The sequence below is a fragment of the Pogona vitticeps genome, chromosome 5 (assembly GCF_051106095.1).
Source record: "Pogona vitticeps strain Pit_001003342236 chromosome 5, PviZW2.1, whole genome shotgun sequence".
NCBI lineage: Eukaryota > Metazoa > Chordata > Lepidosauria > Squamata > Agamidae > Pogona > Pogona vitticeps.
Window position 1 is genome coordinate 28,591,126 of NC_135787.1, and position 23,693 is coordinate 28,614,818.

At 38.9% G+C, this 23,693-nt stretch overlaps 1 long non-coding RNA gene across 2 annotated transcripts; it reads left to right on the plus strand.

The window, feature by feature from the left end:
- Nucleotides 1-527: 527 nt before the first annotated feature.
- On the plus strand, nt 528-22,006 carry LOC140707784 (uncharacterized). Of its 2 annotated transcripts, XR_012087967.2 has the most exons (3): nt 528-9,853; nt 12,503-12,607; nt 12,958-22,006. It is a non-coding gene; the product is annotated as an uncharacterized LOC140707784 (long non-coding RNA). The 2 variants fall into 2 exon arrangements; XR_013536869.1 differs by having other exon boundaries at nt 12,503-13,037.
- Nucleotides 22,007-23,693: the final 1,687 nt, after the last annotated feature.

The window sequence follows — 23,693 nt, forward strand, 5'->3', positions numbered from 1 at the left end:
ACCTTCATGAATGAAAATCACTTCCTTGGGCTAAGCACATCTTCTTCATGGATAGTCCAGATGAACTGTAGACAAGAGTCCAAAATTGACAATACATGTCTGTGAGAGAAGCTGGGCCTCTAGTGTAGAGATGGGGGCATTCTTATACAAATACAAATATCCCCATGCAGCTGGAGTTAATGAGGGTCCACCCCCGTGTCTGGACCATCCACTCATGCATCCAGCAGCAGTGGCCTCACTCATCCTTCCAATCACTCCTGGAGCCCCGCTCTCTTCATACTTGGCTAACCACTCCAGGCAAGGGGAGGGAGGACAAATCTCCCTGCATGGCTGCTGATTTGCTAGCCAAAAAGGAAGAGAGCAGGACTCCAGGAGTGATTGGAAGGATGAGGGTGGCTACCGCTGGATGCCTGAGTGGACAGTACAGCTCCAGGTGGCAGACCCTCATTAACTCCAGCTGTGTGTGGATATTTGTATTGGTATACAAATACCCCCATCTCTACTAGTATCTCTGCAGCAGGTGGGGAATGACAGCTCCACAAACCGTTTTGTTTCTATGAAGAAGGCAGTAGAAATCAGCAGAAGAGCTTAAGTTCTGTGGGAGCTGCACAGCATTAGGGGACTGATTGCCCATTAGGGCTTTCAAAAAAAACCCACCAGTCCCCTAATGCTGTGCAGCTCCCACAGGTTGGGAACCACTGGACTAGAAAGCCTCAAGCGGCAATGTATTTCCAGGAAATATATTACTTTTAGTAAATTGCTTTAGCCAACTAAGAGGCAGTTAGTCAAGGCATAGCTAATGGAATTGGGCAGTTAAATTTAATAATCTGTCAAATAAAACATGGAGCCATTTTGAGGGGGTGTTGCCCCCTGATGACAACATTCCAGAAGCAGGAAAAGCAATAGCAACAGCAGATCATAAAGAAACAGGGGCATTTTGAAATATATGGCCCTCCCTGCTCTTCGTATCATCACCACCTCTGTGGACAATGACCTAGAACAAGAAACAATTATTTCACTGCCAGGTTCTCATGTATATCATCTGCTTCTGGGGAAAGAGGAATTTCTTTGGGCTGACATGAATAGTCATAGGATTGCAGCTGCTACAGGAAATTTAAAAAGGCTAATACCGAAAGGTTGTCTCCAGAAGATGGCCAAAACAGCCCAAAAAACCTGCAACAACCATCTGATACTAAAGATTTATCTTTATTCTTTTGCAAGTTGCTACAGGGTGAGGATGCCATTCCTGTCAATCTTGGGTGGGATGGGAGTGTAATGATTCTCAGAGTCTTTCTTGTATGAGGATGAGAATAGGGGAATTATGAAAAAGTGTCCATGTTCATTCTGAATAGCTTGCTGGTTCTTTGCCATCGATAGCTTCCAACAAAAGCCACTTGTATGCACACTTAACACCACAAGCAGCAGTTACCTGTGTGATGTTCAAATAAACTAAAAGCATAAAATAAAGAAAATTAACAATAATTGTTTTATAAGTACCTAATTAAAAAATAAAATAAAACCAGCAATGAAGGATAAAAACAGTGTATCTCATTAAAAAAACTAATCAAAAAGCCAAGAGAACAATAAAAGTGAAAAGATCCAAAAGGCCTAAAAAATAGTTCTTAAAATATCTGGAAGCACAAAAAGAAGAATACTGTAACATAGGTATCATGTGAGCATCTCTACCTAGGGCATTCCACATATGGGATACCACCATGCAAAAGGGCCTTGTCTTTAATAGCCCATCATTACGTCTTATTGGGCATGGTCCCAACAAGAAGGGCCTTGAGTGATTACCTTAAGATCAGTGTAGGAAGATATGCCATCCTTTAAAGCTTCATACATTTCTTTCCTACCACTAGTGCACATTATCCACACCTCAGTTCTTAGGTCCTATATTAGATCATCATCATCATCATCATCATCATCATCATCATCATCATCATCATCATCATCATCATCATCACAGAACTGCAGAGCTGAAAGGGACCCTATGGATCATTGAGTCCAGCTCCTGTCAGGGAGACACAGTGGGGAATCAAACTCCCAACTTCTTGCTCCACGGCCAAATGCCTAAACAACTGAGCTGTCCAGTGGTTTTCCCTCATCTACTTTCTCATTCCATTTTACTTCATTAATGTTGACTAACACATAGCTGCATGACTTTTTCAACATACACAACTTCCAGGCACTTCTCCCAAACACAAGCATTTATTATACATATAAATTGAGATGTTTTCTTTGTTTCCCAAATTCTCTGCTTTTCAAACTGCTGCATATTGGCCAAAATTCTATGGGTGTTTGTGAGCAGCTGGCATAACTTACTAGTGCTAATTGTAGCTAATTGATGAGATGGAAGGGCGCGTCTTGATCATATGCCTAGTCACATTTCTGATTATGCAAACAAGACATGCTGTGGCAGCTCACCAATTATCTGCAATGGCCACAGCAAGTTACACAAATCTTACACAAAGCTGAATAGGATTCCAGCCATTTTACATCATTTACCATCCTTTCTCCATTAACACTCTATCTTCTCCCTACCTGTAAGGTTTTTGTAGAGTGGGTCATCTCATGGGCCCTTCTTGTTTCAGATCCCACCCTATTCTTTTGCAGGAATTGATTTTAATAATGACCAGAATGGGTGCAATTTGCTTCTCTCACAGTCTAATGCAATCTGCTATTGGAAATCTGTATTTTTAAAGGTTGAAATTAGAGATGGGCACTAAGTTCAGTTCAGAGGTTTGTGCTGGTTAGTATGCATGGCATCACAGGTGCTGTGCATTCCCTGCTCTCTCCTTCCCATCCAATGACCCATTCACCAGCACATTCCTCTCCTCTTCCTCTTCAGCTTTCTATGCAAAGAAGAAAACTCTTAATCCTAACAGCCTAACACATTTCTAGATAGAAAAGGGTGAAAAACACTGGTTTTACTCATTTGCAGACTCCTGCCTAGGGTTACATCTAGAGCAGAGCTACGGGGGTTCTGCCCAAGAGCACCAAAATCTAAAAGTGAAGCTACTGGTGAGTGTTAGGAAAATAAACAATGCCCTCTTCCAGCCATATTCTCTTCTCTCTTTGTTTTGAAAGCATAAAAAAATCTTCCTCCTTCCATGACTATCAACAACCTTCTCTCTCTCCCTTCCTTCCCTCATTCTTTCTTTTGTGGGTGGGTGGGTACCACATTCATTATCTCATCTTTCTTGGTGGTAGTTCACTCCTATGGTGTGTCAAATGTGCTAGTTGCACTTCTGTTTCTACCCTTTTAATCACATTTGCTTTCTCTTTCTTAGCCAGATGCCCACCCTGCACAAAAGATCTACAGATATTCCACAGTTTAGAAAACTTTCTGGGGCAACACTGACCATTCCTGGTTGGGGGAATTCTAGAAGCTGTAAGATTTCAGAAAAGAACCCCAACACCTTCCTATCTTTCAGCTACCTTGCCTTCTTCTTAAATTTCAAACAGTCTATAAAACTGCTTCAACCGCCTAACATGCAGTTTTGGCCTCAACCAAACCAGTACTTTGTCTCAGAAAATATGCAACTATTCCGATTTTTGGTTTAAAGCTAAATGGTGGGAGAGGGGTAGGCAAAAAAGAGCAAAATTGCCTCCCTTTCTCTCTATGTCCACCACTGCTGCTTATGTGGCATGTTCATGTAATACTATTCCAAAACACATGAAGTATGAGTAGAGGAGGTGGCAGCCAGTAGCCACTGTTACGAACTTCTTTTGTTTCTGCCAGTCAGTAAGTCCATGTTTCACCCACAATTTATCAACCTCAAAATTCCTGCAGTGCCTCTTCCCATTTCACTGGCCATAAATAGAGTGGCAAAATGGAGGAGAGTCAAACCAGTTCAAATGTGTTTACTATAAATATTTAACTTTCCGGTCCTCACAATACTTCAGTCAAGTAGTTTTAGACATTTTCCCAGTGCAAGTACAATGCAATGTGAGTTCCCCCCTCCCTCTTATTCCAGGATTCTTATCTGGATGGCAAGAAGACATTTGCTGTGAAATAAATATATCAACAATTCATTTTAATCTATAGATTTTTTTGGTACTCTTTCAATCTCACTTTATACAGCAACATATACACTCAGAAGCATGTATTCAAATGTGAGTACATATTAGAAAAAATATTGGCCATTTAACTTTTTTATTGTAACATATAAAACCGGTATCCCAAAGAATTGAAGACTTAGTTTTGCAATAGAACAATCTGGTAGGTGAACTTAAAAGAAACCCCTCACAGTGAAAACCTGCCATCTACCTTGAGCTCCCAATATTTCTTTTTACAATATTGCACTCATTAGCTTGTATTTTAAGAGGCAAGCTTAATCCAGGGTTTTCAGAGACTTGATGGTATTTTCCATGGATATCTACAGTCATTTTTAGAGCATTCTGTCAAGTTTGGTTGATAAAGATTAGATTAACTTATTATGGGTGTCATTTTTCCAAGCACCAATATTTTTGTTTGTCTGTGAGAGGCAGCTTTGACCTTTACAAGCAAAATATATAAGATCTTGTCAGGCAGGATCAGAAGCTCAAATAAAATAGATGACATTCAGAAGTAAGAAATAGCATTGGGAGTGTTAGACTGCCAGACTGAGCTTACTCCCTCATTTATAATATCCTTTCTTCTCACAAAATTGTGGTAGGAGCCTAATCCTCTCCAAGGAGAATATTATGGTGGTGACATTTTTGATTTTGCATATGGAGAATTTGCTGTTTACCAACTGAGTCAGTCTTAAGATGCAATCTTGTATGATTTACTTGGCAGCAGGTCCAATGTAAGCCAGGGACACTTTGTTCTGAACAGAGATATCGTGCAATGGTTCTCAACCTCGAGTAACCCAGGTTGGACTGCAGCTCCCAGAAACCCCAGCCAGGACTACTGGTGGTGAAGGCTTCTGGGAACTGGAGTCCAGGAACACCTGGGTTATTCAAGGTGGGGAATAGAGATGGGGTTTTTCATATTCATATATCAATATATCTCTCAGGTGCCAATAACGAGGGTCCAGCCCCCTGGGGCCAGACCGACCACACATGATTCCACTGCTGCCACGAGCTCTGTGGTGCCTTCCTATTGCTCTGTTGCTCGTGATGGATTAGCTATTCTGCAACTTGGCAGAGAGGCTCATCATCCTGCCTTCTGCTAGCCTTCTGACTGGCTAATATGGAGGATTGCACTGTTAATATACTACCTTTGCACTGTTAATATACTACACAAAGTTGAATGACAATGAACAACCTGATAGCTAAGGGCAGGCTCTATTAAGAACAGGAGGGTACCAGCTTGACATCCATCAAATTAAATTACTTTAGCCAAAAAAAATTACTAATGTAATATTACATGAGCTGGAAAAAAAATCCAGTGCAACAAGAACCTCTGCCCACTAGCTGCAATTCAGAGAGATACATTAAATGGGAGGAAAATGTCTATTTTTAATTAAATGGATCAAATTTTGTATAGGAAACTGAATTACATGAAAAGATTTTATATTATGAAATAAGCAATTCTTGCCCCTCCCCAGTAGACTCACACATCATGTACAAAACATGGAATTTATTACAAAATGGTCTTTATCTGGCATGCGTCAGAGAACTGAAACTGAATTTCCAGAAGAAGGGAACGCCAATGTTAAGCAGAATGAACGCATTTATTGGTGAGAATCTCCCTAATCTGTTTATGAAAGCTGAAAAAATATATATACTGTTTAGTTTCAGACCCACAGACTTTGGACCCTCCCAAAACAAGCTCTCAGTCTGTTCAAAGTAAAGGAAGGCTGCCAAGCCATATGCTCCCCACATTTCCCTTCGCAGGCAGAGCTGCTGTTCTTCTGGCTCTCTCTCTGATGTTGTGTCGCAACCAGGCAGGCAAGCATCCAGTTTTTAGAGGCAGATAGTCCTCTCCCCAAATGTCAACATATAATAGACTGGAAGTGATGTATGGTGATTTGAAATCCAAACATGTCAAGGCCAGATGTTCAAAGAGTTTAAGTCACCAAATATTATAGAAAGCATTTATATGAATAAACGTTGAAGTGCATTCTCTTGCATATCCTTCATGATCCTTGATAACCCAGCTGTTTCCAAACTCCTACACTTCTAGCTGACAGATGGCAAAGCACTGTGAGCTTTGGCCTGTATCAAGGCCTGGCAACTCGGAATTACATTCAAATTTTTTGGTGATATGAAATATATACATTTCTAGGTTTGCTTCTTCCTGGTGGTCAGATACCTTCATATTCTTCAAGATGTTGGTTTCTATTCATCCACACTTCTATATCTTTTCATTTCATTCAGGGTTTTCCCATGTTAAATCTGCTCTGTAGATTTTAACCAAGTAATGGGTGGTTCTATTTGAATATTGTTTGTGTATTATTTTACTTGTACCTGTTTTTAGTACATCTTAAGGTATATCAGTGTCCACCTGATTATTCCCTTTTTTGTTTCTTTGCTTTTTTGTTTTGTTCCTTTCCTTTCTTGTTTCTTTTGTTTCTTTTCTGTGATACCTACTTTAAACACTTAATATGCAAGCATATGAGTTTCAGGCATTTTATGCATCTATATGTAGATGAGGAAAGACAAGCTGAAATTTTTTTGCTTGTTATACATGTGGAAGGCAAATGGTGTAACATTCAGTAGCATCTAGCTGGCTATTAATGACTCACAACTGGTATTCTTTGGTGTATTCACTAACTTGGTGCACACTCAAGAATTCCAGCCTGTAGCTCATATTTCCCAGTTAGACGGAACTGAATGTTACAATGACCAGAGTCCTGGTCACACAGCTTTATGAGAGTTAGACTGATGATGTCATCAGCCACAGATTTTAATTAAAATATTTTTCCCCCTTCCAGGTTTCTAGGCTACCTAGGAATGTCCTATGTGAATAGGATTCCGGTTAATATTTGCCTATCACATGTGCAACAAAGCAACAGGATTCCATCCATTTTAACATAGACAACTGTACCTTGTCTGTATAACTCAGGGGTGGGTAGCATCTGGCTTTTGCAGGGGCAGTTAATGGAGCCCCCAGACAATGCTGAGCCCCACTAGCCCTTCCACACACACCTTTCAACATTGTAGATTTGTTTTAAAATTATGGGGCTCAAAAAGTCCCAATTTCTACTCTACAGTCCCTGGGAAGAATTTTCCATGTTTATTTTATTTTATTTTATTTATATCCTGCCCATCTAGACCAAAGTCTACTCTGGGCAGATAACAACAGGTTCACAACAAACATAATATGATACAAGATGGCAAAGTGGGCCCAATACCCCACCTTGACTAACACATGATGTCTGTCTGTACGCATGTATATGCGTGTTTACTCTTTTAGTAAAAGAACTTGTTTTGTAGGAAAAGCATTGAGGGAGGTGAGGGTCATGGGAGTGGGTTCAGCTTTTCATGATCTAGAGGTGGGCATGTGCAGTTCCTAGACTTCTGAGGATTGTCAACCTCTTATTTAACTGGAAATACCAGGGACTGGATCTGGCATTCTGAATTCTGTAATGCAAAGCATGTGCTTTTTTCCAAAGTATTAACCTGTCCTCTGGCTTCGCATAGGAGATACATCTAGAGTGAACACATTAGTACTCTTCCAGCTTCCATTTTATTTTGCGGACTTCTCTCTAGGTGCCCCTCCCCCTGTACTAATAGTTTTCCAAATAATCTTTGTAATATCATGAGATACCCAATGCTTGTGCTAAAGGAAACAATTTTGCCTGTCCATATCACAGTATTTCCACAAAGAAATACATTATCTGAAGGTCTTTTTTCTTTTCTTTTCTTCCTTTTAAAATCTGATTAAAAGATTATAATATGCTTCTACAAGGAACATGTAACAAAAAACAAGAGAAAGAAAAATAAATGACATGCAGAAATGTCTACAAGAAATGCTCCCTCTCTCTCTCTCTCTCTTTCACTCACTCACTTTCTGTCTTTCATATGCACACCCTGCTTACCAACAATCCAAAAGTATATTATATAAGAGTGAGAAGACTTTTTTTTTAATTTGCTGTGGCTTGTAAACTGGATGCAAATGCCTAGAAATGTTTTTCAACACAAATGTGAAGCACAGTTTTGAGTTCCTCCTCAAGAGGAGGGATTTTTAAGAGAGTGAAAAGGGTTTGTGAAGACAAGTAGCCTTTCTGCAGTTGATGCTAGCTATCTGTAAATCTGTCAGGCAGAAAGTAAAGCAGGACAGTGGCAATGAGGCATCATGCATGATCTGTGCTGATGTGTCCTTATTCTACAAGGTAGCTCTGACATCTGTATCACACACTCTGTCACCATGAAATGTCTGAGTTTACGTATTGCAATGTATGAGCTAGTTCTGGTAGTATTTTTTGCTGGGCACTTCACACAAAATTGGCAGAATTTGAAATAAATTACTACCCTTTCTATTTTTCTTGTGTTAACTGGCATATTTTCATACTCCATACTACATATTTTCTGTATTTCTAGTGTGGTTACATATGGCTGTTTGCAAATGATATGCATGGCTGTTTAGCTGGGATGCTGTGTCTAGAGAACTTTGAACAAGTTTATTGATGGCACAAAAATATCTGAGATGCTAACAACTGAAAGAAAGATCGCACAGAGCTCCAGACTAGGGAACGGATACTAAAAATGGCAATAATGATTAAATGTAAGCAATTGTACGTGGTGAACTTTGAGATATCACTCATTATTTCAGAATCCCATGGTCTGAGTTAACAGGGACTGACCAGGAAAGAAAAACAGGAATAGTGGCAGGCACTGAAAGCATTGACTCCATGTGTGATTGTTGTGAAAAACAAAAATTCTGTCTTGGGGATCATTAGCAAAAGGGAGTGAAAATCAAACTGGTGATGCCATAATGTCAATGCAAACTTATCCAGCAACTACATTTGGGATACTGGACATAGTTCTGAATTGTATACTCAATGTCATTTCCCAAAAAATAGTACGGTAGAAATGAAAAAGGTAGAAGAAAGGATAATTGGGGGTGTGTGGAGGCTCCCTTGTACAGAATAGTAACTATATGGCATCCACAGCGTTCTAGGAATAGAGTATTCAGAAGCAGTTTACAACTCCTTTCTTTTTGTGTGTTGGGGATGCTCTGGGACTATGCTTCCCACCTCATACACAGAGCCCCTGTAACTATGCATTTGAAAAGAATAAACTTCTCTTACATTGTGGCACATTTCACTAAAAAGGTGTGTGTGTGTGTGTGTGTGTGTGTGTGTGTGTGTGTGTGTGTGTGTGTGTGTGTGTGTGTGTGTGTGTGTGTGTACGCGCGCGCGCAGGAGTAGCCATTTGTTGGTTTCCAGTGATGTTCAGTGGACGATACAAATATGTGCATTTCTGAAGCAAACTTCAGATTTGAACCCAATTTGAATTAGATAGTCTCTAAATTATCCTAAGCTGAATAGGGCTGTATTCTAAATCACCAAACTCACAGTTACTCCATTAACTAACAACTGAAACTAAACAGTTAACTATCAGAGTAAAGAAAATTTGGTATCTCAATAGTTTTAGAATTTTGTTACTAACCATGTAACATGTGTAACCATTACTGTAAAGGTAATGGTTAGCAGAAATTAATCATGTTTTAAGAAACGCATTTCAGCGTATTCAGGACAGAATCAGACAAATAAGGATTTGTTCTTTTTTACTTTATAGAAAAATACTTTCAAAAATTTAAAAAACAAACAAAACAAAGAGGTTTGTAAAACCTACTTAATCTGCAGGCAGATATGCTGAAGACAGAAGGCTAGATCTACGAAATGGAAGAAAAACACATAATTTCCCCAGTGTTGCAACAGTTACAGGAAGACATCATGACTCAGCTGAAACACAGGTACTTGCAGACTTTCCTATATTGAGCTTTTCCAATTAAAATAAGGCTTAGGTAGCATATGAGGGAACGGATCTCCATCTGAGACTCTCCAGACTGCTGCCTGTTAGGTAGATCACCCACCTACGACTTAATTTATAAAAGGCAATGTCAGATATCTTCACAGAGTGGCTGTCTTTCTCTTTTCCTGGAAACCTAAATGATTTGAGAGTTGTGAGAATACAACGTTCTGTTCCTAAGAGATATTTAAAAAAAACAAACCTGAAAGATGAAAATGATAATAAATGTATGGAGAAGAGAGAGAGAGAGAGAGAGAGAGAGAGAGAGAGAGGATGGTTAAAATGGATAAATCCAAGCTTCTTTACAATGATCAAACATTATTTTATATTGTTGAGACGTAGCACTAGCATGGTAGGAATGCTGAGCAAAGTTTCTTCTTTTCTTTCATTTTCTAGCCATTTCCCCTCTCTTCCACTAAATCTAAACCTCTCATCCAATCGGGTTGCTCTGCTTGAACAATGTTGTGTGAAATTCTATTCCCAAAGCACTCATTGCAATCAAACATATAACAGGCCATAAAGGTATAACATAGCTTGAAAGATGTAGTTCCAATACATGTTCTCATGAATTCAGGCATCGTGCAATAACCCTGGGAGCAGTTACAACTATGAAAGCATTCAGCTTGTTACAAAGACAGAAAAGTCTCTCTGTCTTGCAAGAATCCCCATGACTCGGTTTTAATACAGTCCAAGCATCAAATGGCTCAGTGTGCATCTTAAGACCGTTTGGCCTGGCTCTCCAGCTACCTTTTAATCTGTGTGAAACATTCCAGTCATTCCTAGGAGTGTACATATATATGTGATCATGTGATCTCATGATCATAATGTCACCTTTCCTAGGTGTCTGCATGGACTTGTGTGTGGAAATAGTCCCTTGCTCTAATGCAAGGCTTGGCCAAGAGTCCAAGATCCTTCTGTCTCTACAAATAAAGATAAAGCAAATGGGAGTCATTGAGTTAGAAGACGCTGGTGCTGGTGCTGGTGGAATGATGGTCCTGCCCTTTTTGTTGTTGCTGTTGTTGCTGTTGCTGCTGCTGCTGCTTATGATGGTGAAGGTTCATAGCACACCTCTTTCCTTCACTGCAGTGTACAGGATGAATAACAAGAATATTTCCCAGCACAACTAGACATGCTGAGGCTGAGACTTGCTCAAAAATTGGTCTGGCAAATAAAAAAAATTGCCTCAAAAACAGACACCCCGGCCCACCCTGAAAACTCAGCATCTTGCAGATAATGGGGGAAATGTTATATATATATATTCACTTTTTGCATTCGAGAATGAATCAAACAAGGATTTATGCGCCTATGTCACACCTCATTGGCATATTTCTGTGCATGATTTATCCGTTAATTTGGAAACAGATCCTGTCTCTTCTTCATTTGACTTGGATCCTGATGCACTGGCCCCCCATTTGTGGAATAATCTCCCCTTTGAGATCCGCTTGGCCACTTCGCTGGGTATTTTCAAAAGTCGACTCAAAACCTATCTATTTAGGCAGGTCTTCCCTCCGGGCACTACCTGATTTATCTCTTATCTCCCATCTTGAATGATATGCTTATTGTTATGAAAATTGTTGTTGATATTTTTATTGTTTTTTATTCTATTTTGTTGTGAGCCGCCCAGAGTAGATGCAGTCTAGATGGATGGGATATAAGTTTAATTAATAAATAAATAAATAAATAAATAAATAAATAAATAAATAAATAAATAAATAAATAAATAAATAAATAAATAAATAAATAAATAAATAAATAAATGTATTCGTGAAATACTACCATTTACAAAGTGACCCAAAACAAGGGGAAACTCCAGACGCAGACTCCTTTTTCCATCAGTTAACCACTTTTCACTCACAATTATCAACACAAAGCAATTGGCATGGCTGTTTTTCAACAAGTGAAAATGGTAGTGAGCACATGAGGATATCCTATAGATCATCTTGACTTCTGTCATTGGTGCTGTCAACATTCACACTGTCTTTAACTATGTAAAGCTTGGCATCCTTTTTCCTGCATGCAATGTGGGCCCAATATTGTGGAGCAATATTAGGCCATTTTCTGAGATTTTGAATCATAGATACAGAAGCACAATATCCCACATACATAAAGCGGTGCTGTTGGGTTTTTTTAAAAAAGAGGATTGACTTGAACCCGTATAACTTCTTGAATGTACACAAGTTAACAGGAGATTTTAAAAGCACTCTTGAGATTCATGCTGTGACAATATGCAGAAAGATATCTGACTAGCTGATCTTTACTGAAAGAATAATATAAGAATAGTAATGTGTTGCTTGACGTGTCAGGAGACAGATTGAATGAAAAATTTATGAAATTGACAGCAATTTGAGAATAAATAATTTTGCAAAATGGTGCTCCCATCAGTTCTGTTTTACTGATACTTTGGCATGTTTTCTTCAAAGTACATTCTAAGGAAGTCAATGGAATAGCCTCTGGTTATATAGTCATATGACATTATCATTAACCTTTGGTTGCCCACCTCCTTTCCTCCAACAAAACCCAAAACAACATCCCCTTCCAGACTCCTTTATATTTATATTTTGGGGTCTAAAACATCTTGTTTTTATTATTTTAGAAGCCTTCTTAATTCACAACTTCATGAAGAAGAAGAAGAAGAAGAAGAAGAAGAAGAAGAAGAAGAAGAAGAAGAAGAAGAAGAATTTTGATGTGTATGAAAATTGTCAGTATAGCTAAAACCCTCATAATATTATTGCTTCTGTTTACCCGACAATAACAGTTCATTCAAGCAGGGATAATGCATAAGTTTTATGGCATTTCACACTAATGCTGCTTTATTTGTTATGTTATTAAAAATGTAAATGTTCTGAACAAATTAATCCCTAGGTTCATCTCATTAATGTCTATGGGATTACACTAAAATTGGTTTTATGTGTGTGATCTACAAGCCAGACAATAGTTTTGAAAGAAGCAACCGATCAAGCTTGTTTGCAGATGTTGATTTAATTCCCATTCATATTTTCCTAAGTTTTAATCAGTTTTCTCTATTTCTCATTTATGTGTTCTTTGCAGAAGTGCCCAAAATTCATCTGGAAATAAACTGTGCCCATAAGAGCTATTGTGCAGCAGTTCTTCCCCTCCTAGTAGCTCCCCTTGTGGTGAATGCTTGAACAACCAGCCTTATGCCTGATTTTGCAGTGAGATTGAGTACATCAGTCAAGAGGAGAGAGCAAAATAAATAGTCTTTCCATGATCACTTTAGAAAAAAAAATTCTGGACAATGTGTAAAAGTCATTTTGTTTTTCCATGTTTCCACAATTATTTACATGGTGATGGATTTGAGCTATTGGATAATTTATTGCATCTGACAGCTAATCAGTTTATAAAGCAATATTGTTAAAACCATAGTCCTATGTAACTTGTTCAGGGAACAAATTCCATCTAACTCAGTCAAAGTTACTTTTGAGTTAACACATATAGAACCAGAGTATACACAAGTTTTTATGTAAACATTACATAAAGCTTCAAACAGGTTGGCTAATATACCAATATCAACATGCAAATACAAATTTAAACTCTGTGTATGTATGCATGTGTGTTTGTGTCGATGTATGTGTGTATATGCAGATGAACATTGTTGTTATTTAGTTGTTAAGTCATGTCCAACTCCTTGTGACCCCATGGACCAGAGCACGCCAAGCCCTCCTGTCTTCTACTACCTCCTGGAGTTTGGTCAAATTCATGTTGGTAGTTTTGGTGACACTGGCCAACCATCTCGTCCTCTATTGTCCCCTTCTCCTCTTGCCTTCACACTTTCCCAGCATCAGGGTCGTTTCCAGGGAGTCTTCTCTTCTCATGAGATGGCCAAAGTATTAGAGCCTCAGCTTCCGGATCTGTCCTTCCAGTGAACATAGACACTTCTTAATCTAAGTGCTAGTTTAGTAGTCATGGCAGAATACTCATCTACATGACTATACTGTACTTTGAAAGTAAGACAACACTGTGACACATTTTCAGTTGGGCAGTGTGGTGTCAGACAGAACACCTAATGGTTATAGTATTTTCAGAAATTATTCAGGTTTGGTGTTGTTGCTTCAACTTACATACCACCCATAGAGATTAGAACACTCTCTGGGCTGTTTACAACATCCCCAATGAATTGCGTACTAATTTTTGTGTGCTCAGATAGATAGAAGGCTTGGTCAACCTTGAGCTGGTGACTTGAACACATTTGATCAAACTTAGATTGTAAGCAGAGGCAATTTAACAACTGCACCACAGAGCTCATGATCACACACACACACACACACACACACACACACACACACATGAGAGACAGAGAGAGAGAGAGAGAGAGAGAGAGAGAGAGAGAGAGATGGTGTGTATTTATTTTTCCTACAGAACCAGTTGCTGTTTGTTCAAAGAATGGCTAATTATGTGAACTGCAAGATGAATCTCTCTGTCCTTCATTTCAAATCTCCCAGTCCAACATTCACACACTGCCTATATTGTATTCAAAAGCAAAACTGCACTCCCATTGGTCTGTTATTTCATAGTAATCCCACTTCATATTCATTATGTTATACAGTGGTGCCTCGCATAGCGACGATAATCGGTGCAGCAAAAATCGCGATTTCATCGCTATTCGATTTTTAAAAGCCCATAGGAATGCATTGAAACCCCTTCAATGTGTTCCTATGGGCTTCAGACTCACCTTTAAACGAAAATCCTTCATACGGCGGCCATTTTCGCTGCCCGGTAACAGGATACTGATCATCGCAAAGCGATTTTTGCTCATTTAAAACATCGCAATGCGATCGCTTTTGTGATCGCAAAATCTTCATCGCTATGTGATTTAGTCGTTAAACGGGGTGCCCGTTAAGCGAGGCACCATTGTAATTTAACTTTATTACTAATCATGGATGCTAATCGTATAAGACATCTGTTACCAGTCTATTGGCTTCCAGAAAGGTCCCCACCTGAGTCATTGTGACTCACATAATATTCAATCTGAAATGGAACTGTAAAACATCATTTTATTTCAATAAATGTAACAGAAGCTTTCATATATTTAAGTTATATAGCACCAAAATCATGAGCAGTGTATTTATATTTTGCTTTATTTCCCCCAACTAGCAGGTTGAACAAATACAGTAACTTAAGAAACTGATGTCACAAGCTGAATAATGTTTGCTTTAGAGTGTTTATTTCATTGAAGAATTCACAATGCTCTGACAATTCTACATTGTTTTGAATGTCTGCCTGTTTTGTCACCATGTATATTCCTTCATGTTTCCATTTAAAAGCTGCAATGCATTATGTATACCTTGAGGCATGACTTTAGTAAATGTTTGTGTACACACAGGTATTCATATGAGTCACCTTGAGCATCATACCATCAGCAAACAGATGATAAACAGTATGCCAGGACTTCAGCACACTTAATACCACTTTAAATGTTTGATTTTTATTCCTCAGGAACAAAAGGTGAAAATGCCTATGGTTTTCCAGCTTTGGATTCCCTGCAAGATTGGGTAGCAAGCTGAAGAAGAGAAAAGCAATGTGGTATGGTGGATAAAGTACTGAAATAGGAGACCAGGGTTCAAATCTTCATTTAACTATGGATCTGACAGCTCGTATCATGAATATGGGACTTCATTTATTTACTAGATGTGTGGCCAAAATTCTGTTGCTTAACATAGTAAGTCAAAACTAGAATAGGTCCATTGAATCAGTGGGAATTAGGTAGGTCAACTAAATAAGTTCCCTTGATTCAAATGGGGCTATTTTAGTTGCAACTTACTATGCTGAAGTAAATAGCAACTGGAATAGGCCTATATGAATCAATGGAATGTATGGAAGGGTTGACTCACCAGATCTAGATCCCCAATGATTCAATGGCCTGATTTACTTTGCTAAGAAACAAGGTTTCAGCCAATATGTGTAACTGTGAAGAGTAAATTTTAATGAGTTGTATATGGATAGTGGACTCAAAAAGGAGCAGGTCTCCTAAATGATACTGGGAAGGTTGGCTCCAGTCTGTATGCCCCTTATTCACGTTTAAAGCAGTTTGGGGTGTTCTGCATATTCTTAGATTTTACATTATGACACATTACAAACACATGCATGATTTAGCTCCATGAACATTATGTTTATGGAGAGTATTTTTCACATTTCTTTTACATAAAATTTGATATGTCCTCACTGAGGCAAAGACTAAATACTCAGTAATTATTTCTTCATCCAAGAAAAGGATTTAATAAACATTTCTCAGGAAACTTTATGGCAAGAAACAACAACAACAACAACAACAACAAACCACACATGTTTGTGAGTGTGCTGTGAATCTTTTTCATCCAGACTCACAGATGTAAGAACATTCAAGCAATTTGGAAATTTATTTCCTGCTCATATTGCAATTGATGGCTGTTCATCCAAAAGTAAGACAACATGTTTGCACCTCACAGTTTTAGCTCACACAGACATATCGGCCAAAGTCCTGTTGTTTAAATTAGTAAATCACACTAGAGTAGACCCAATGACTCAATGGGGGTTTGATGAGTCAACTCATCCACAAGTGCCATTGATTCAAATGGACCCTACTCTAACAGTGATTTACTTCAGCATAGTAACCCACAGTTAGAGTAGGGCCATTTGAATCAATGGAACTTATGGAAAAGTTGACTCATCAAATCTCCATTGAATCAATGGGCCTTTTCTGGTACAATTGGCTATGCTAAGCAACAGGATTTTGACCATAGAAACAAAATGTGTTCACATGGTCCTTCATTTCACTGTGTGAATAAGTCCAGTAGAGTCCCATCGTTTCTGACAAAATGCTTGCTGCTTAGAAGTGACATTTGAGAGCATCAAACAATAGAAATCTTCAGACCACCCAATTCTGTAGGGCAAGGCATTTGTACAATGGGTTAAAATAGCTGTCTGAATATGTCAATTCATCGATTTTTATAGCACAGAAATCTTAATATGCATTCAGTTTTAAAAAATAGCACCATGTTTTCAAATCTATAAAGAACCATATTGGTTGGACTAAAAACATGTAATGTTTGCTAGCTGCATTTGCATTGATGTTGGAAGCCTCACACTATGTGCTCCTGGAAATGACAGATTGCTTGGATGTTATTTCCCATAATTTCTTTTTAATAGATTAAAAATACCAACAAGCCAGCTCTATAAAATGTTGCTGGGGCTGTGAAAGCATCTGATTTATTATCTTTCTGAACAAATAACACTGTTGATGAATTGCCACTTTAGAAGATGAGTAGATTATGGGGTTCTGACTACTTTTCACATTCATTCATATTCAAGGTTCCCATCCTAACAAGTACATTCTTCTAGATGTTATATGAATGAGAAAGCCATTAAATAATACAAGAGAAAACCTGGCCAAGCCTTTATTAAGTGATATATACACAGAGAATAGCTTCTAGAAGAAGAAAATTCTGTGTTCATGTAGAACCAAAGAGTATTCCTTTGAAGTCATTCTGTTCTACCTGCAGCCTCGAGGGCGAAGCTTATAGTAATCACCATACTGAACCAAGGCCACAAATTTTACTGGCTACAACTCACAGAGTCTTAGCTATAAATGCAGGGCAACAACCCATGGTAATGATTGTGTTTGCCTACAACCCATTAATTAGGTAGCCCAACTCAATACAGATTTCACCATCCCAGATCATAGGTTGGGGTGATGAAGGAAGACCAATAAAACTAGACTCACCGTGGTAAAACAATATGGCAAGCACCCTCACTCACCACTTCTTATAAATCCAGACTGAAGCCTCTATCATGGGAAATTTCAGATGTGACAAAAAACAAGGAACAACATAACTAAACAATTTGCAATGTTATTTAGGAAAAGTCAAAACACAACTTAACTGGTGGCAAGCATAAATTGCAGATGTATTTCTTCCTCAGGTCATCCATTCTCACAGCACAAGGAATAACACTAAAGCCAATGTGACTGGGAAGGGCAATCGCACAGCCTCCAGCCAAGGCTACTATTGATGGTTCCAAAGACTCACATAAGAAAGGAAGTTTCATCTTCTAATCCATTCTTATGTCCCTATGCTCTGAGGCCAGCTGGCACTTCTGATTGGACACTGCGATGGGGTACAAACCACTCGGTCATAAAGTGGTCACTGCACGCCCGGCAGTACATTTTATAGTTCAAATAGGAAAATAAATGGAAAACTACAGGTCACACATGTGAACAGGGCAGGTCAATTCTAGACATGCCTAATCAGGAGACCTGCCCAGGGAATTCAGTAGAACATGCTACCACGTGAGAATTGCAAACTTTGGGATGCTAAATTTAAAATATTGTATTGTATCCCATAGTACCCTGCCCAACTTTCAGAATTTACTTACCTACTGACCTACTTAATTTCAATGCCACCTTTTTCCCAGTTATGAGACCTAAGGCAGTGCAAAAGGCCTTTCATCCAGGTGAGGTGCCAAGAATTGAAATGGGGAGGCAGATTGCACCAATTTCCCTGCAGTTTTTGAAACCCTACTCTGGAAAATTAGAAGTCTCCTCAGAAAAGAGAGAAGTGGTGCAGTAGAGAAGAAGGATCGTCAACATTCGCTTTCCTTTCCATTTTCTTTTTAATTCTTTCATGAACTGAAGGGTATCATTGAACCAAGTCCATTTAGCTTTTGATCATTAATGGCAATGCTATTCTCTTACCAAAAAAGGCAAAAAGAAATAAAAGCAAAATAAAAAGACCACAGTCATTCAAATAGGTTTGTAACTCAAAATGTCACTTATGCAAAATACTGCCTTTTTCCAATTTGCAAAATGACCCATAATTGAATGCCAAACTTTGTGTGAAATCCACTATTTAAAATTCATGGCTTCTTTTGTCATTGTTTAGGACATCAGTTGCAGCTGAGTAGCACTCATACCTATAGATCGTGAAAATGATAATGTTTGCATATTGAATGGTGGCATCGTTACCACTAGGCTAAAGCCCTGGAGGAATATTGAGAAAAGGTTCTAAGATGCGAAGCTAGTATGAAAGCATAATTATTTAATATATTTTAAATTTTATTTTCTATTTTTAAAAACTAGGGATAAGGTAAGGAATACAAAAGGTAGAGGGGGATATGGGGACAAAAGAAGAGGGGGAAGTACACAAAATGTAGTGTCATCCAATCTGTTTGTTCATGTTGTGATATCAAGTCCACTTTTCACCTTTCTACAATTTGATTGCCCTCCAGGTTTCAACTTACAGTTACAACCTAGTTTAATTCTATGTTATTCAAGCACTATCTAGTGATTCAAGCCATTTATATAATAAATCCCATCATTCTGTTGCATTTTGTATTGGACAGTCTTTCAACACTTCTGATAGAATATCCATTTGTGCCGCTTACCATATCCTCTCAATGAGTTCCTCTTGTATCGGTATCTCCAATTTCCTCCAGTTTTAGCATAAAGAATTCTGGCTAGAGTGATTATATATAACTAGGTAGTTCTTTGTCTTATTTATATTATATGGTATAATGCTCAGTTAATACTATTCTGGGGTTAGTGGAAAATAAATTTTTTGTAACAGAGTATGTGTTGCTGTTTAGTCACTAAGTTGTGTCTGACTTTTCGTGGCCCCATGGACCAGAGCACGCCAGGCCCTCCTGTCTTCCACTGCCTCCCAGAGTTGGGTCAAATTCATGTTGGCCACTTTGATGACACTGTCCAACCATCTCATCCTCTATCGTCCCCTTCTCCTCTTGCCCTCACACTTTCCCAACATCAGGATCTTTCCCAGGGAGTCTTCTCTTCTCATGAGATGGCCAAATTACTGGAGTCTCAGCTTCAGTATCTGTCCTTCCGGTGAGCACTCAGGGTTGATTTCCTTTAAAATGGATAGGTTTGTTCTCTTTGCAGTTTGTTCTCAAGAGTCTCCTCCAGCACCACAATTCAAAAGCATCAATTCTTCAGTGGTCAGCCTTCTTTATGGTTCAGCTCTCACTTCCATACATCACTACTGGAAATTACAGCAAGTTAAGACTGGCACATCCTCACAGACGTTTCTCATAAAGTGAGAGAAATGCCATCCTGAGCTGCTATTCTTTGGCACACAGAAGAAATACAGTAAGTAGGGTAGTGATAATAGTAGGAGAGGAGGGATACCCAGAGAATTTTGGGAAGGGAGGAAAGCAAGTCACTTTCCAGCTATTTCCAGTGTTCTAAACTAGACCCAAGAAGCTGAAGTTTGTATCAATATAACATATAGTTCAAGTATTAATTATGCTTAGCACGAATAAACATTGTTCATACTACTTGTAATATGACATGGGCAATAGCTGCTACCAAGTCTATTTCCCCCTAAATGGCTGCTTTCCAAATCCTGTAAGTCTGGTAACAGAGTTTATGTGTGGATACCCCATGGTATAATGAATTATGAAGACTCCTGCAGCCAATCCGTTCATCCTGCTATCAAATCAGGAGCTGGTCCAAACAGATGTCAATGGATGCTATTTGAATGCAAACTGCTCACTTTTTAACAGAAAGGACTGAGGAGCATGAATAGGAACATGGATTTTCAGATGGGAAATCCACATGATGAATCCACAAGATGTCACTCTTTCGCCAGAGAAATAGAATGGGTGGCCAATCTTTTTGGGCTGTAAAATGATCTCAGGAGTATTTGCCCAACAACCACATATCATAAACTGTGTTTACGATGCCAGTTTACAGCCATAGCAGTTTAAATGTATCGGAACAAGTTACATAGCATGAACAGAATACGAAGGCTTAGATCCCTAGAATGCTAACCATTGCAGAGTCCTGATTGGATGCATCTAAATAAGGTGATAAGTCATTGCTCAGGATCAGAGGACAGATCTTTCTGCAGAAGGTCCATGTTTGATCCCTTCACCTCTGGTCTAAAGGATCTAGCAGGATTTTATTTAAAAGAACTCAAACAACAGTCTGGACAGATAGTGCTCCTTAGCATAGACAACAAATCCCAGAGGATTCAGTACAGAATAGTTTGGAATAAAGCAGATCCCTATATAAAAACATGAAATATTAATTTTATTTAGTATTTATTTAAAATATTTTAACTCTGCCTTTCTGCTTAAAAAGGACCCAAAACGGCTAATTAAAAATTATCATTTAATGCCAACAATAGTGAGTACACTAATACTAAAAAAGATCAAATAAATAGCCATACTGGGAAAAAAAACAGCCATATGAAAACACATTGAAAACAGTCAGATACTGTGCCCAGTCTGGTCTATCAGAATAGACAACCTGTGGCTGATGAAATATTATTGGACTATATTAACCATCATCTCTCACCTTCACCTATGCTGCTTAAGGCTAATGGGAGTTGGACTCCAGCAACACCTGGGGAGCTATAAGTTGTGCACCTCAGCCTTAAAGTGTCACCCTGGAAAGCCATAAGTTGCCACCCTCATAAAGCATTTAGTTTGTTCAGCCTCTCTAGTACAGTACAGGTTTATAAAAATCAAGCTATACTTTGAGAAGATTGTTAATGTTACCCTGATGGAAAATCCTGAATGGATAAACTGTTCCTTGGTTGGACAGAATACATTGCCCTTTCTTGAACCCATCCTTGTGCCACTGAGCCCACCTTTGATCCACCAGTCATAGATTGTTTCATACCTAAGCCAGCAACAGGATCATGGAAACCTTAAGATAGCCATGTCCAACTTCACAGTTTTGGATTACAACTTCCATAATCCATGTCTATTCCCCATGCTGGCTGGGGGTGGTGGATCTTGAAATCAAAAGTGTCTCGAGGGGAGTAGGTCTAAGAATCTATACTAGCACAGTCTGAAGGTCTGCACTAAGCACTACTTCTTACATTCATATGACTGGAAATTATGACCCTTTTTCATTTCAATTGCTTACTCCAAATGTTATTTATGGCCTCTTTCAATTTTAAGAAACATATATCGCGTCCCTAGTCTGACTGTTAGGAAAGTGGTGGAGTGTTATGGGACATAAATCAATTGGAGAATTAAAGGCTTCTGTAAGGTCAAAGTATCCATCCCTAGAGGAGACTGTCCAGTACATTTCTAAATGATTAATTGCTCTCATCTTGCTTCCTTTCAAAAGGCCCATGTAGAAGTTTATTAATTCTGATGCTTCTTTGCACTGAGTATGGCTGGATCACTCAGCCTCTCCTAATACAGTGGAATTCCTCGCTCTAAGATAAGAATATGCAGTATGTGGCCTGTAGGCTGCGCACACGATTGCTCAGTTTTGCACCTCCCCATGCACGTGCAGCTCTCTCCTTGCTACTGAATTTTAGCAGTGCTAGCAAAATATTCGGTTTTTTTAAAAGGTTCATAGCAAATATATAAAAATATATACCTTGTTCACAGGGTGCGCAAATCCAGGAAACGTCCCTGATGTGCTAATCAGCCCATATACTTGCTAATTAGTGATGGACATGAACCACCAGTTTGGCCGTTTGTGCTGGTTTGTTTACTGTCACAACTGGTGCTTGGCAGTTTGGTGCTGCGCCCCCTGTGGTGAACGTCCACATGGAGGAGGCAGGTCATGGAAGCTGGGATGTTGCTTCTGAGGGGTCTTCTGCCAGAGGTGGTGGGGTACTGAGCCACCGAACGCCTGTTGTGCCAGTAAAGAACTAGCAGTTCATGCTCATATCTGGTGCTAATGCCTTTCAGGGCAAATTCATACCTGTCATCCAAATATAAAGTAACATATAAAATAATACGTTAACTAATGTGTGTTTTGATTAGTCGATTTAGCATCGTATAATGGAATATTTTGAAAAAAGGTGGTGAAACTACAAATAAAACTCTTTTAAAAAAAAACAAGCAACAAGTGTCAGCTTTCAATAGGCACCATACATTGTAAAAGAGTGGAGCAAACCATTCTATAATGCCAGGGCTTGTAAAAGTCACTTTATTCTCAGAATTCCCAGTCCAAAAATAACTTTTTCGAACTCTGGCAGGCCTGTACTTCTTTACCACCTCCCTTTCTATTAGCAGTTGACCTAAACATCCAATGTATAGTATTTGATTCTCCTTTACTGTTCATGTCTCCACCAATGACGAGCAACTGGTGTATTATTGCTATTTTGTGCTGTCAGGTCATTTCTGATTCATGGCTACCCTAAGAGTGTTTTTAATAACCCATTTGTAGTGAATTTCTGTGGCTAAGCAGCAATTTGAACCCAAGGCTCCTGATTCCTCATCTCACGTGCTGGCCATTCTACCATATTTGCACTCTTTGGTATATATTTTTGCCCAGACAAATATGTGGGGGAATTTTGTGGAGAAAAATAGGCATAGGTGGCAGATACTGTTCCCTCAGTTTTAGATAGTGTGTTAAAAATATACAGAACTCCAAGCCAAACCAGATCCATCTCCCATTCTCCAAATAGCTGAGCATTTACAACCCACCTGAGCCTTCTGTGAAATAAACAATGTTATTTCTTTTGGACTGAGAACTCTCTAAAGCTTATCCATCCCATGCCAAGAACACTGTGCTGTGTAGCCAAGGGAGCTATATAGTCCAGATTAATACTGCCTCATTTACTTAGTATGGATGCGATAATAAAATTGTCTCACTGATCACTGCCAAGCTCCCGATCATGGATCACTCCATTTGGAACAGCATGGCAGTCCTGTTCGCCAGTAATGAGCTACAGCTGATGTCAATTGCTGCCTACCACTGACTTTGACTGATGCTTCATACTGCAGCTTCAGCTCCTGGAACCGAATGGCTTGGCTGCTGTCTGGATGAGAAAGGAATTGCCCACTGAGTGTCAATCAGGAGTGAA